Source organism: Trichechus manatus, unplaced genomic scaffold, assembly GCF_000243295.1.
Source record: "Trichechus manatus latirostris isolate Lorelei unplaced genomic scaffold, TriManLat1.0 scaffold00024, whole genome shotgun sequence".
NCBI classification, from domain to species: Eukaryota; Metazoa; Chordata; class Mammalia; order Sirenia; family Trichechidae; genus Trichechus; species Trichechus manatus.
Window position 1 is genome coordinate 9,791,433 of NW_004443960.1, and position 12,450 is coordinate 9,803,882.

General features: G+C 41.3%; 1 protein-coding gene across 2 annotated transcripts in view; it reads left to right on the plus strand.

The window, feature by feature from the left end:
* Window positions 1-908: 908 nt before the first annotated feature.
* The window catches only part of ATF7IP2 (activating transcription factor 7 interacting protein 2), an 82,626-nt gene continuing 71,084 nt past the window's right edge, over window positions 909-12,450 (plus strand). For both annotated transcript variants that reach the window (XM_023728462.1, XM_023728463.1), the window contains exon 1: window positions 909-1,269. The gene's annotated coding sequence lies outside the window, so the exon portion shown is untranslated. The remainder of the gene's footprint in view (window positions 1,270-12,450) is intronic.

The following is a 12,450-nucleotide window of genomic DNA, read 5'->3' on the forward strand; positions in this document are numbered from 1 at the left end:
CATGGTACCTAACAACACTATTATGAAAACAGTATTGACCTTGTGGACCACCAGGGGTCCATAGATCATGCTTTGAGAACTTCGTTGGTTTGGAGTATGTTAAGTCTGTTAATGACCTACTTTCCCAGGTTGTCTGGCCTTGTCTCATTTTCTTGTGGACAAGTACAAGGCAGATAGCTGTACCACTCCTTGATGAAGGGGGCTTTATCTATCTGGCTGAGTGTTATATTTCCTGCACCTGGCACACAGAAAGCTTAATAATCATCTGTTGAATGAACTCATGATAACCGCCAAGATGGTGTTTTCTAGCAGCCGAGTAAGTCTCCTGAGGGGTGGCAGGAACTCGTGGCAAGATAGGGAATCAAGAAACACGTAACAAGGCAGGGACTATTCCTCTGGGTAGCAAAATTTAAGGGGTCGTTCAAAAACTAGGTAATCTAGATAAATATTTTAATGCAATATTTTAAAAAATCAAATCGATGAACTACGCCCAGTTGGCCCGTTGCCTGTTTTTGTTAAGTAAAGTTTTATTAATAAATAATGATCTTCGAAAAACTTTGCCAATCTTCGCAGCAGTCACTGAGAAAAAAAATCTCTCTCAGTCTTTTCGGTGGTGCACAAACTGGGACCCAGCAAAAGCCCAAACGGCTGACGGAAGAAGTGCACAAAGAAGAGAAAAATCGGCTCCCCTCAGCCAACTTCCACTTCCCGGCATCCCTGCTCCCCGCCCACACCCACCTAATCATCTCTGATTGGCTAGGCTGCCGCATGTTCGTGCTGCCATTGGCCCGAAGTCAACCGGGGGCGGGCGAAGGTAGATCTACCTCGGCGAGTGCGGGCGGGCTGGTCATTGTAAGCGGCGGTTGCAGATCGTGGAAGGTCAGGCGAGAGAGTCTCTCGGTGGGTGGGCGGTTGTGGCGGCGCAGCGACGTTCTAGGTACGTTGGAACTGAGAGCCCCGCGCGGGCAGCGGTTGGCCAGATGGCGGTTGTGCGGTCGCCTCGCGCCTCCCTGAAGGCTGGCCGCAAAGACTTCCCGAACGCCGCTCAAGCAGGGCGGTTGCGCCAGGGCTGACTGAAAAGGAGCCCGGAGAGTCGCTGGGGCTCCGACCTGGCCGGGAAGAAGCCCGCGAGGGGCGTAAGGTCGCGTCTACACCTGCTTTCTGAGCAGGACGCGGGTGAAGTGGGAGTGGTGGCGGCCCCACGTGGAGTGGCTCCGCGTGGGAGTCGGGACTGCGGAGGGAAGTTGCCTCAGTGTTTTTTCTGGAAGAGTAAGTAAAAGCCTTGGTTTTGTCTGGAATACTTTTTGAAGGTAATGAATAAAATTTAGCCTCAACCCTGTATCTTTTTTTATTCAGTTTCCAAATTTCCTTGAGTTATTTTAGTCATAATTTCTCTGAAGGAGTCTAGTGCCAGAACAAGTTACTGGTTTTCACCAAGCGGTGGGGAGGCTTTGACATATATTAACGTAAGCTAATATAAATATCCTTGACACGTATTGTTGTAAAGTATGATAATATAAATTTCTGACTAATATGCTAAAATGCCTTTTAATGAAGGAACCTGGAAGGCGCCAACATTTAATGTCCACCTATTGGGCTTACCAGTATAGAGATGATATAATTTAAAGATGAAAGCCATGTACAGAAATGTTTCTTTTTCATAGTTTATGTTTATGACTGTGTAAGAAAACACCCATTAAAGAGCCCCATTTTCTTCTAATTGTTCCTCCCTCACCTTTTTTCTCCAATTTTGGGATGGAAGTTTAAGAATGTGTCTAATACAAAGGAAGCAGTAATTATTTTTGCTTTGTCTCTATGCTTAAAACCCTGCTATGCTTTCTTAGAGAACTGACTTCCACATTTCCATGTTACTATGTTGAAGATTAAGTTTCTAACATTATTAGCCAACACGTGTTGCTTACTTTATGACATGCTAGTATCTTCCTGTTCTAAAGACATGGTTAAAATCTAGAAAAAGACGATTGTACTGAATAAATCACAGAAAAATTACATCCACTTAGATTGTTATTCTGGATTGGAACTTAATACTATTTTCATTATGATTTTGTACTATAAAATCACAAAATCTGTCAGTCCATCTTACTGAGGTTCTTCCTGTCTTTCACTGAACCCCTGCTTTACCAGGCATGATGTCCTTCTCCAGGGACTGGTCCCTTCTGATAACATTTCCCAAATATGTGAGACGAAGCCTTGCCATCCTCACTTCTAAGGAGCGTTCTACTGTAGGCTCGCTTCTAATCGTGGCCAGGTGACTATCAAACTGTCTTAAAACAGATGGGGAAGAACATTCAAGATAAAGATATTTTTTATCGCAGGAAAGTTACTGAAAATGCAAAAATGAAGCATCTGAGTGAAGGACTAATTACACTGAATTCAACTTTTGTGGAGGATGTCTTTCTTCTTTGGCTGCTGCTGCTTTCTTGTTCAGCTCCTAACCATAAGGATGGCAGTTTGAATCCACCACCTGCTCCTCGGAAACCCTACTGGGCAACTCTACTCTGTCTTATAGTATTGCTATGAGTTGGAATCAACTCGATGGCAATAGGTTTTATGGGTGTTTCTTCTTATCTTTTTTGTCTCTCATTTCATTTTTTAAAGTGTCGAATGTGACCTTAATCAGATTAATATACTTGACTCTCAGTATGGTCTGCAGATTCGTTCAGACCAGATCCTAAGATTGACTTCTGCCTCATCAGAAATGCATAAGCAGTGCCCTACTGGAAATGATTTGCTTGTTTTAAGAACTGCTTCTTCTAGGTACATCTCGAATTTTCTGCTCTGATTACCTTATCAACAGGCAGTCCCTGAGTTACGAAGGAGATCCGTTTCTGTCTGTGTCTTTGAGAATTTGTAGAGTTGGAACAGGTGCATACGATTCTTATTTAGCCTTACTTTTGTGCAAGAAAAGGCTCAAAGCCTTTTCGGTGGTTTAAAATCTGCATGTGCAGCCAGTGAAGGTGATTGTGACAGAATTTATTATGAGTAGGGGTTGATTCAGTCGTTTCAAAGTGAGGGCAAAGTTCATATTAAAGGGCAGGTATGAGTTGTATGTAAGCCAAATGTTCATAACCTAGGCGCTTACTGTACTTCACTGTAGTCTTTAATTCCACTGTATTTCCTTGCTACTTAATATATTGAATTTTGGAATAATAGTATTTTATGATTGCTGCACATTCGTCTATGCGTATCACACAGTTCCCTCTTAGTGGATGTGTACAGGTTTATTTCACTTGTAATCAGATTTTATGTATTGGGTGTTTGTTAAATAAACATCTGTAATTTTAAATGCACAATGAGTACTGTTGTTAGGTGTCGTCGAGTCAGTTTTGATTTATAGTGACCATACATAAACAGAACTAAACACTGCCCAATCCTGTGCCATCCTCACAGGCATTGCTATGGTTGAGCCCCTCATTGCAGCCACTGTGTCAGTCCATCTCGCTGAGGCTCTTCCTCTTTTTTGCTGACTCTCTGCTTTACGAAGCATGATGTCCTTCTCCAGGGACTGGTCCCTCCTGATAACATGTCCAAAGTATGTGAGACGAAGTTTCACCATCCTCATTTCTAAGGAGCGTTCTGGCTGTACTACTTCCAAAACAGATTCGTTCATTCTTCCGGCAGTCCATGGTATATTCAGTATTCTTCATCAATAACGTAATTCAAAGGCATCAGTTTTTCTTTGGTGTTCCTTATTCATTGTCTTCCTTGTTCATAGTTCTCATTAACTTGAGTTTGATTATAATGTATACAAATTACAAAGAACTATATTCTTCTGTCTGAGGCGTCACTAAATCTGGATCCATACATTTAAAATGTATTACTATAGTCACAGGTAACTGCTTATCCATCTTCAGTTTTATTAATCTGAGTAGAACAGTGTGGTGCAATGGATCACTTTTATATGGCCTTTCTCTACATAGTCTTGTAACTCCCACCACATGATTGTGTAAGAATATGCAAATAAGGTCCTTGTGGCCCACCAACGGGATTGGATAATTTACTAATAATACAAATAAGGTGCATGGCACCCTTGTGTTGGTGGAGCCATGCAAATAAGGTGTATGGAGCCTAACAAGGGGATTGATTAGTTTTGTCATCATGCTAGACTTAAAATGAGCCATCCCAGACTCAGAAAGGAGGGATCTCACCACACCAAGAAAGAAGAGCTAGGAGTGGAGTGCTTCCTTTGGACTTGAGATCCCTGTGTCGAGACCCTCCTAGACCCAGGAGACAGATAGAGCTGTGATAACAGAGACAGTGAGACATGGCAAGAAGCAGCAGCAGAATCAGGAGACCAGCAGAAGATGGCGCGTGGGCTTCCTGACCCGTGGACTGAGAAATCTGAGCGCCTTTGGTAAAGAGGCTTGTTGGAGGAGTGAGGTGCCTCAGGGCAGTTGGTGGAGCTTCAACCCATGGAGCAAGAAGAGATCTGAGCGCCTTCTGGCAGGAGGCTTGCTCACAGAATGGGGTGCCACCCGTGCTTGTCAGTGGAGGTAGGCTTGCCAATCCATGGAGCTAGAGAGCAGAGCACCTTTGGGCCAAGGCTCACTGATGGAATGCAGTACCTCTAGGCACTTACCAGTGGAGCTAAAGAGCTTTGTAACACTTGCCCAAGTAGGGTAGAGGCCGGGTGGGCCAGCCTAAGAGGCCCGAGGGGCTGAGGGCCTGAGGGCCGAGAGGTGGGAGACAGGTCTGCCTGTGAGCATAGCTGAGAAGAAACTGTCCTTATTCAAGAACTGTGTCCTGAGTTGTTTCTGATCCTAAATTGTAACCTGTTACTTAATTAATAAACCCCATAACTGTGAGTGTGATCTGTGAGTTCTGTGCGGCCACTGCAACAAGTTATCAAACCCATCAGAAAAATAGAGAGTGCCGTGGGAGGGATGACTGGTGTCAGAATTGGTAAAAATGTTGGAGAGAGGAGATGTGTCTGACCTCCATCTCATAGGAATCAGCCTTGGGCTGATGTTACTGATGGTGATTCTTATCTCTCCCCTGAAGTTAGAGGACCTGTACGCCACTGTGGTACTTTTACAGTTGACGTCATAAGCAGGATTTATTGCAGTGGCTCCAGAACTGGAAGCATGGGACATTGTAAAAGACAGAATAAAGGGATGTGAGAAGTGAAACTTTTGATTCTTAGGTGGTTACTTTGATTGTTGTTATCTATAATGGCTGAAAGGCAAGTAAGAGATGTTATGCTGCAGCCGAGGGGAGAAAAGGTACATCTAAAGTGGCTTGGGGCAAAAGACAGACCAGGTAAATGAGTTGATTGATAGGAGGCCAGGGTCTTCTGATTACACCCAACCAGAGCCTCAATACAATATGCCTGTGAATGGGAAGATAGTCAAGGTGTGGAGAAGATGAAACTGAAATGTTTTAAAACGGGTTATGTGTTTATTGGACTGTACTATGGATATTGAGTGTTGCTCCTGCCCAGTGTTATAAAACAAACCTAAATTTATGATGGAAGTGAGTATTGAGTATTATAGATCACAGTGTATAACTCTGCATTCAGCCAGTACTTGATTGGATATGCTAAAAGAGAAACTAGGACATGCCTGAAAGAAACATAGGCTGTTGGTTTGAATGCTGTTAACCTGTTGGCCGTTGAGTCAGTTTCAACTCATAGCAATCCTGTAGAACAGAGTAGGACTACCCCATAGGGTTTCCAAGGAGTAGCTGGTGGATTCGAACTGCTGACCTTTGATCAGTAGCTGAGCTCTTAACTACTGTGCCACCAAGGCTCCGAGATCCCTGTGTATAGAGTATTGGGGGCTTAGGTTGAAAACCTGAGCCCCACCCAGGAAATTTGCGTTTGAGAACACACACAGACCTACCCAGAACTGCTGAGAGAGAAAGAAATTTGCATTTGAAAGAAGGATCTACGAAAAAAAAAATGACTTGTTTTTTGAATTTTGAGCAAGTGGTTTGCCATTGGAGGCATCGAGCCATTGCCCATAAGAAGAACCCCCTTCCAGGACTGGAAGTTAAAGGGAGCTGGCGAGTAGACTGCCTCGTTTCCTTGCTTGAGTGACTTCCTGGGTCTGCTCAATGAGTGGAAGTGGGAAGGGGGGCATCCGGCAATGAAGAGACAAGCTGAGTTTGGATATGTTCCCTTGGCACCTGTTAACCTAGCCCACTGGTGTTGGGGATGAGAAAGAGAAATGGCTGGCTGGTTGGAAGTGCAGGGAGTTGTATGGACACCTGCGCCTATGAGTGGTGCCCGTTGACCTAGCCCATGGGGGTTAGGGATGAGAGAGAAGGGGCTGACTGATCTGAAGTCCAGGGAGGTTTGTGGACTCCGAGCTTATGGCTGGTAGCCATTGACATAGCCCACAGGGGCTAAGGGTGAGCTGACCAGAACCCTACCTAATGAAGAGAGAGAGAGAGAGAGATGTTTGACACTGTGAGCTGGTGTAAACTGCTGTAATTTGATGGCTTTCTCTGGACTGGACTTGCTCATGGATGCAGATGCTCAGAGTTCTAACTGAAATAGCAGATTCTCCAAATCAAGGAACATGCTTGTCTCATTAGAGTACTGGTTTGATTGTTTTGTCGTTGTTAGGTGCCATCGAGTAGGTTTCGACTCACAGTGACCCTCTGTACAGAACAAAACACTTGCCTGGTCCTGCACCATCCTCACAGTTGGTGCAATGTTTGAGCCCCTTGTTGCAGCCACTGCGTCAGTCCGTCTTGTTGAGGGTCTTCCTCTTTTTCTCTGACCGTCTGCTTTACCAAGCATGATGTCCTTCTCCAGGGACTAGTCCCTCCTGAGAATATATCCAAAGTACATGAGACGACGTCTTGCCATCCTCGCTTCTAAGGAGCATTCTGGCTGTACTTCTTCAAAGACAAATTTGTTCATTCTTCTGGCAGTCCATGATATTTTCACTATTCTTCACCAACACCGTAATTCAAGGTATCAATTCTTCTTCAGTCTTCCTTATTCATTGTCCAACTTTTGTATGCATATATGGCAATTTAGAATACCATGGTTTCGGTCAGGCGTACCTCAGTCCTTAAGTGACATCTTTGCTTTTGAACTCTTTAAAGTGGTCTTTTGCAGCAGATTTGCCCGACGCAATGTGTTGTTTGATTTCTTTACTGCTGTTTCCATAGGTGTTAATTGTGGGTCCAAGTAAAATGAAATCTTTGACAACTTCAGTCTTTTCTCTGTTTATCATGATGTTGCTTATTAATCCAGTTGTGAAGATTTTTGTTTTCTTTATGTTGAGGTGTAATCCAGACTGAAGGCTGTAGTCTTGGTCTTCATTGGTAAGTGCTTCAGGTCCTTTTCACTTTCTGCAAGCAAGGTTGTGTCATCTGCTTATCACAGGTTGTTAATCTTGATGCCACATTCTTCTTCATATAATCTAGCTTCTTGGATTATTTGCTCAGCATACAGATTGAATAAGTATGGTGAAAGGATACAACCCTGATGCACACCTTTCCTGATTTTATACCACACGGTGTCCTTTTCTGTTTGAACATCTGCCTCTTGGTCTATGTGCAGATTTCTTATGAGCACTGCTAAGTGTTCTGGAATTCCCATTCTTTCCAGTGTTATCCATAATTTGTTATGATCCACACAGTCGAATGCCATTGCATAGTCAATAAAACACAGGTAAATATCTTTCTGGTATTCTTTGCTTTTAGCCAAGATCCGTTTGATATGAGCAGTGATATTCTCCATCCCATGTCGTCCACTGAATCCGACTTGAATTTTTGGCAGTTCCCTGTCAGATGTGTGCTGCAACCACTTTTGAATGATCTTCAGCAAAATTTTACTTGCATGGGATATTAATGATACTATTTGATAACTTTCGCATTTTGTTGGATCACCTTTCTTTGGAATGGGTACAAATATGGATCTCTTCCAGTCAGTTGACCAGGTTGGAGTCTTCCAGATTTCTTGGCAAAGATGAATGAGCACCTCCAGCACCGCATCCTTTTGTTGAAACTTCTCAATGAATGTGACACCGTTCCTTTTAAATTTGTCATTCCTGGCAAAGTTGACCATATGATTGTCCAATTCAAAATGGCCAATACCAGTCCATTTCAGCTCACTAATGCCTGCGATATCAATCTTTATGCGTTCTGTTTCATTTTTGATGATTTCCAGTTTTCCCAGATTCATACTTCGTACATTCCACTCCATCTACGTCATTAAGATCAACTTTACTTTGAGGAGGCAACTCTGCCCCAGTCTTATTTTGAGTGCCTGCCAACCTGACGGGTTCATCTTCTGGCACATCAGATAAAGATACACTGCTATGCATAAGGTTTTCACTGTCGAGTTTTTTTTTGTTTGTTTGTTTTTTAAGAAGTAGATTGCCAGTTCCTTCTTCCTAGTCTGCCTTAGTCTGGAAGCCCTGCTGAAACCTGTCCACTATGGCTGACCCTGCTGGTATTTGAAATACTGGTGGCATAGATTTCAGCATTGCAGCAACATGGCAGCCACCACAGTACAAAAAACTGACAGACAAGTGGTGTCTGATTTGATAGGGACAGGCATTGTAAACATTGGCTGTCTAAAATGGGGAAATAAAAGCATGACGTGGCTGGCTTACATGCTTTCGTGAATGTGCTTACATTCAAAATGATGAGCATAAGGGTATATCCTTACTGAATTATTTCCTCTTTTTCTGATGGATCTGGGCAAGAGAGGGTTGGGAAGGATACTGATAGGATTATATAATTAAATTGTTAGTGTTGATTGTTAATAGCATTAATTAGGATCATAGAAACTATAGTTGTAGAAACTGTGAAAGCATAGACTAAGGGGAGACACTACTAGAATGGAGTACAGTGGCCAAACCTAAAGTCCCTTAAAGGTTTTGCTATGCTGATCCCTTTTGGAGCTCTTAGCAAGGGAATAATCTTTTCTCAGTTAAATTTTATCAGAGGCCAGAAAGGGTGAAGACGAGATGACTTTTAGAGACCTGACCAGGGCAGATGGATACAGCAGACCTGAATGGCTGGTACCTGAGTAACCTCACCCTGAGGACACTTTGTCCTACAGAAGGACTAACTGTTAATGGCTGTTTTGGATGGGTAAAATGACTGGGAGAGAGAAGTTATCCTCCACGTATGAAAGAACCATGGGTAGAAGAGCCAGGAGGTGGTCTGTGGCGTGATGGATTGCTTTTATATGGCCTTTCTTGCCGTGATCTTATAACTCCCACCAAATACTTGGGTAGGACTATGCAAGTAAAGTGCTTATGGCCCACGAACGGGATTGGATAGCTTACTAATAACACAAATAAGGTGCTTGGCACCCTTGTGGGGGTGGGAACTTGCAAATAAGGTGTATGAAACCCTAACGAGGGAATTGGTTAGTTTTGATGTCCTGCCAGCCTTAAAATGATCTATCCCAGAGGTGGGCAGTGGCGATCTCACTACCATTAAAAAGAAGAAGTAGGAGTGGAGTGTGTTCTTTGGATCTGGGATCCCTGTGATGAGAACCTCGTAGACGCTGGAGACAGAGCTGTAGTAACACTGGAGATGATGAGAGATGGCAGCAGCAGAAACAGGAGACCTTCAGGAGACGGCATGGTGAACTTCCTGACCTCGGTAAATAGAGGACTGAGATCATTTAGAGGATTTTCTCTGGTTGAGCACAATGGAATTAAGCTAACTTTCAATAACAAAACTATAACTAGAAAATCTGCAGTTTCGTAGAGATTAATTAGTATATTTCTGAATAATCCACAGATCAAAGAAGAAATCACAATGGAAATATAAAATATTTTGAACAAAATGATAATTGAGATAAGATACATCAAAATTTTGGGGACTCAAAGCAGGACTTAGAAGAAAATTTATAACTTTAAATGCAGAGTTTGAAAGAGTGTTCTGAAATTGAAAGATCTGAGCTTTCTTTTCAAACTGGAGTAAGAACACCAAGTCAAACCTCATCAGTTCATATCATACGTAGGTTCTAACTAATGTAGTAAAGCAAGGAAAGAAATAAATGGAATCAGGATTGTAAAGAAAAAAAAAATACCTGACATGATTATCTACATAGAAAATCCAAAGTAGTCTATAATTTGTGATAGTTAGTAGGTGAATTGAATGAATTAGTTACAAATGTGCTCAATTAAAAAAAATTGTATTTTTTTATAATAGCAACAGACAGAAAAATGAAATTTTAAGCTGATACCACATAACAAAGTGTTAAAAAATACAATACTTAGGGCAGTAAAGGAATAGAGGAACATCAACAAGACATGAGAGATATAAAACAGTAAAATGGCAGGCATAAATCTGTCAGTTAAAAGTGATTTGCTTAAAGAATCTAATCAAAAGGTAGAGATTGTCAGACTGAAGGGAAAAAAACAACATTCAACTACAGTTGTCCTCCTTTATCTACAGTTCCGCTTTCTGTGATTTCAGTTATCTGTGGTTAACCACTGTCTGAAAATAGTAAATGGAAGATTCCAAAAATAAACAATTCATAAGTTTTAAATTGGGTGCTGTTTTGAGTAGCGTGATGAAATAGCACCATCTTACTTGGTCTGCCCAGGATGGGAATCATCCCGTTGTCCAGCGTATCCATGGTATATACGCTTTGTTGTTGTTGGGTGCTATCGAGGCAGTTCTGATTCATTAACGACCCTGTGTGCAACAGAACAAAACACTGCCTCGTCCGGCCCCATCCTCGCAGTCATTACTATACTTGAGCCCATTGTTGCAGCCATAGTGTCAATTGATCTTATTGAGGGTCTTCCTCTTTTTTGCTGACCCTCTACTTTACCAAGCAAGATGTCCTTCTCCAGGGACTGGTCCCTTCTGATAACATGTCCAAACTATGTGAGACGAAGTCTCACCATCCTCGCTTCCAAGGAGCAAGCACTCTGTATTTCTTCAAGACAGACTTGTTCATTCTTCTGACAGTCCATGGTATATTCAGTGTTCTTCGCCAACACCATAATTCAAACGTGTCAGTTCTTCTTTGGTCTTCTTATTCATTGTCCAGCTTTTGCATGCATATACAAGAACAACAACTGAATATGATGTCTGCATAAGATACCTTTTAAAAATACAAATAGATTGAAGGTGAAAGAATGGGAGAGGTCTGTCATGTGAACAAAAACCATGAGAAAGCTGGAGTGGCTATATTGATATTAGACAAAATAAACTTTAAAACAAAAAAAATATGAGTCAATCCGTCAGAAAGATATATGTGTAAACATATACGTACTTAATAACAGTGCACCAAATTATGTAAAGCAAATGTTGACAGAATTGTTGCAGCTAGACAGTTCAACAATAGGTGAACACCACTATAGACCATTTAGACCTAAGAAACTATAGAACACTCTACCCAACAACAGCAGAATACATATTCTTTTCAGGAGTACATGGAACATTCTCCAAGATGGTCTATATGCTGGACCGTTTGAAAAAACCTTAGCAAATTTAAAAGGATTGAAATCATACAAAGTACTTTTTCTTACCACAATGTAATGGATTTAGAAATCAATACCGGAAAGAAATTTGGGAAATTCACAAATACATGGAAATTAAACAACACATTTCTAAATAATCAGTGGGTCAAAGAAGAAGTCACAAGAAAAATTAGAACTTTTGAGACAAATGAAAATGAGGATACAACGCACCAAAACGTGCAACTAAAACAGTACTTAGAAGGAAACGTATAGTAGTAAATGCCCATATTAATGAAGAAATATCTCAAGTTAGTAACCTAACTTTTCAGCTTAAGAAACTAGAGAACAGACTAAACTTACTGCCATCAAAAGGAAAAAAAAAGATTAGAGAGGAAAATAAAATAGAAAAACAAAATCAACGAAACTAAGAGTTGATTCTTTGGAAGGTCAACAAAATTGACAAAAAGTCTTACAAAGTAAAAAAGACTCAAATTACTAAAATCAGGAATGGAAGAAGGGTTGTTACTTCTGTTCTTACAGAAATTAAAAGTATTACAAGGGGATAGTGTGGAACAATTCAGTTTTATACCAGTAGGTTTGATAGGTGAAATAGACAAATTCCTAAAAAGACAAACTACCAAATCTGACTCAAGAAGAAATAGGAATTCTGATCAGACTTAAAACAAGTAAAGACATTCAGTTAGTAATCGAGAAAGTCATCACAAAGAAAAGCTGAAGATTAGAGGCTTCACTGGTGAATTCTCCCAAACATTTAAAAGAATAATAGCAATTCTTCACAAACTCTTACAAGAAATGGAAGACGATGGAACACTTCCTAAATCATTTTATGATGTCAGTATTACCCTGATACTAGAACAAAGACATCACAACAGAAAACAACATACCACTGTCTCTTATGAATATAGATACAAAAATCTTAACAAAGTACTAACAAGCTGAATGTAACCACATCGAGGAAAGATTATACACCAGGACCAAGTAGGATTTATCCAAGAAATGTAAGGTTGGTTTCACA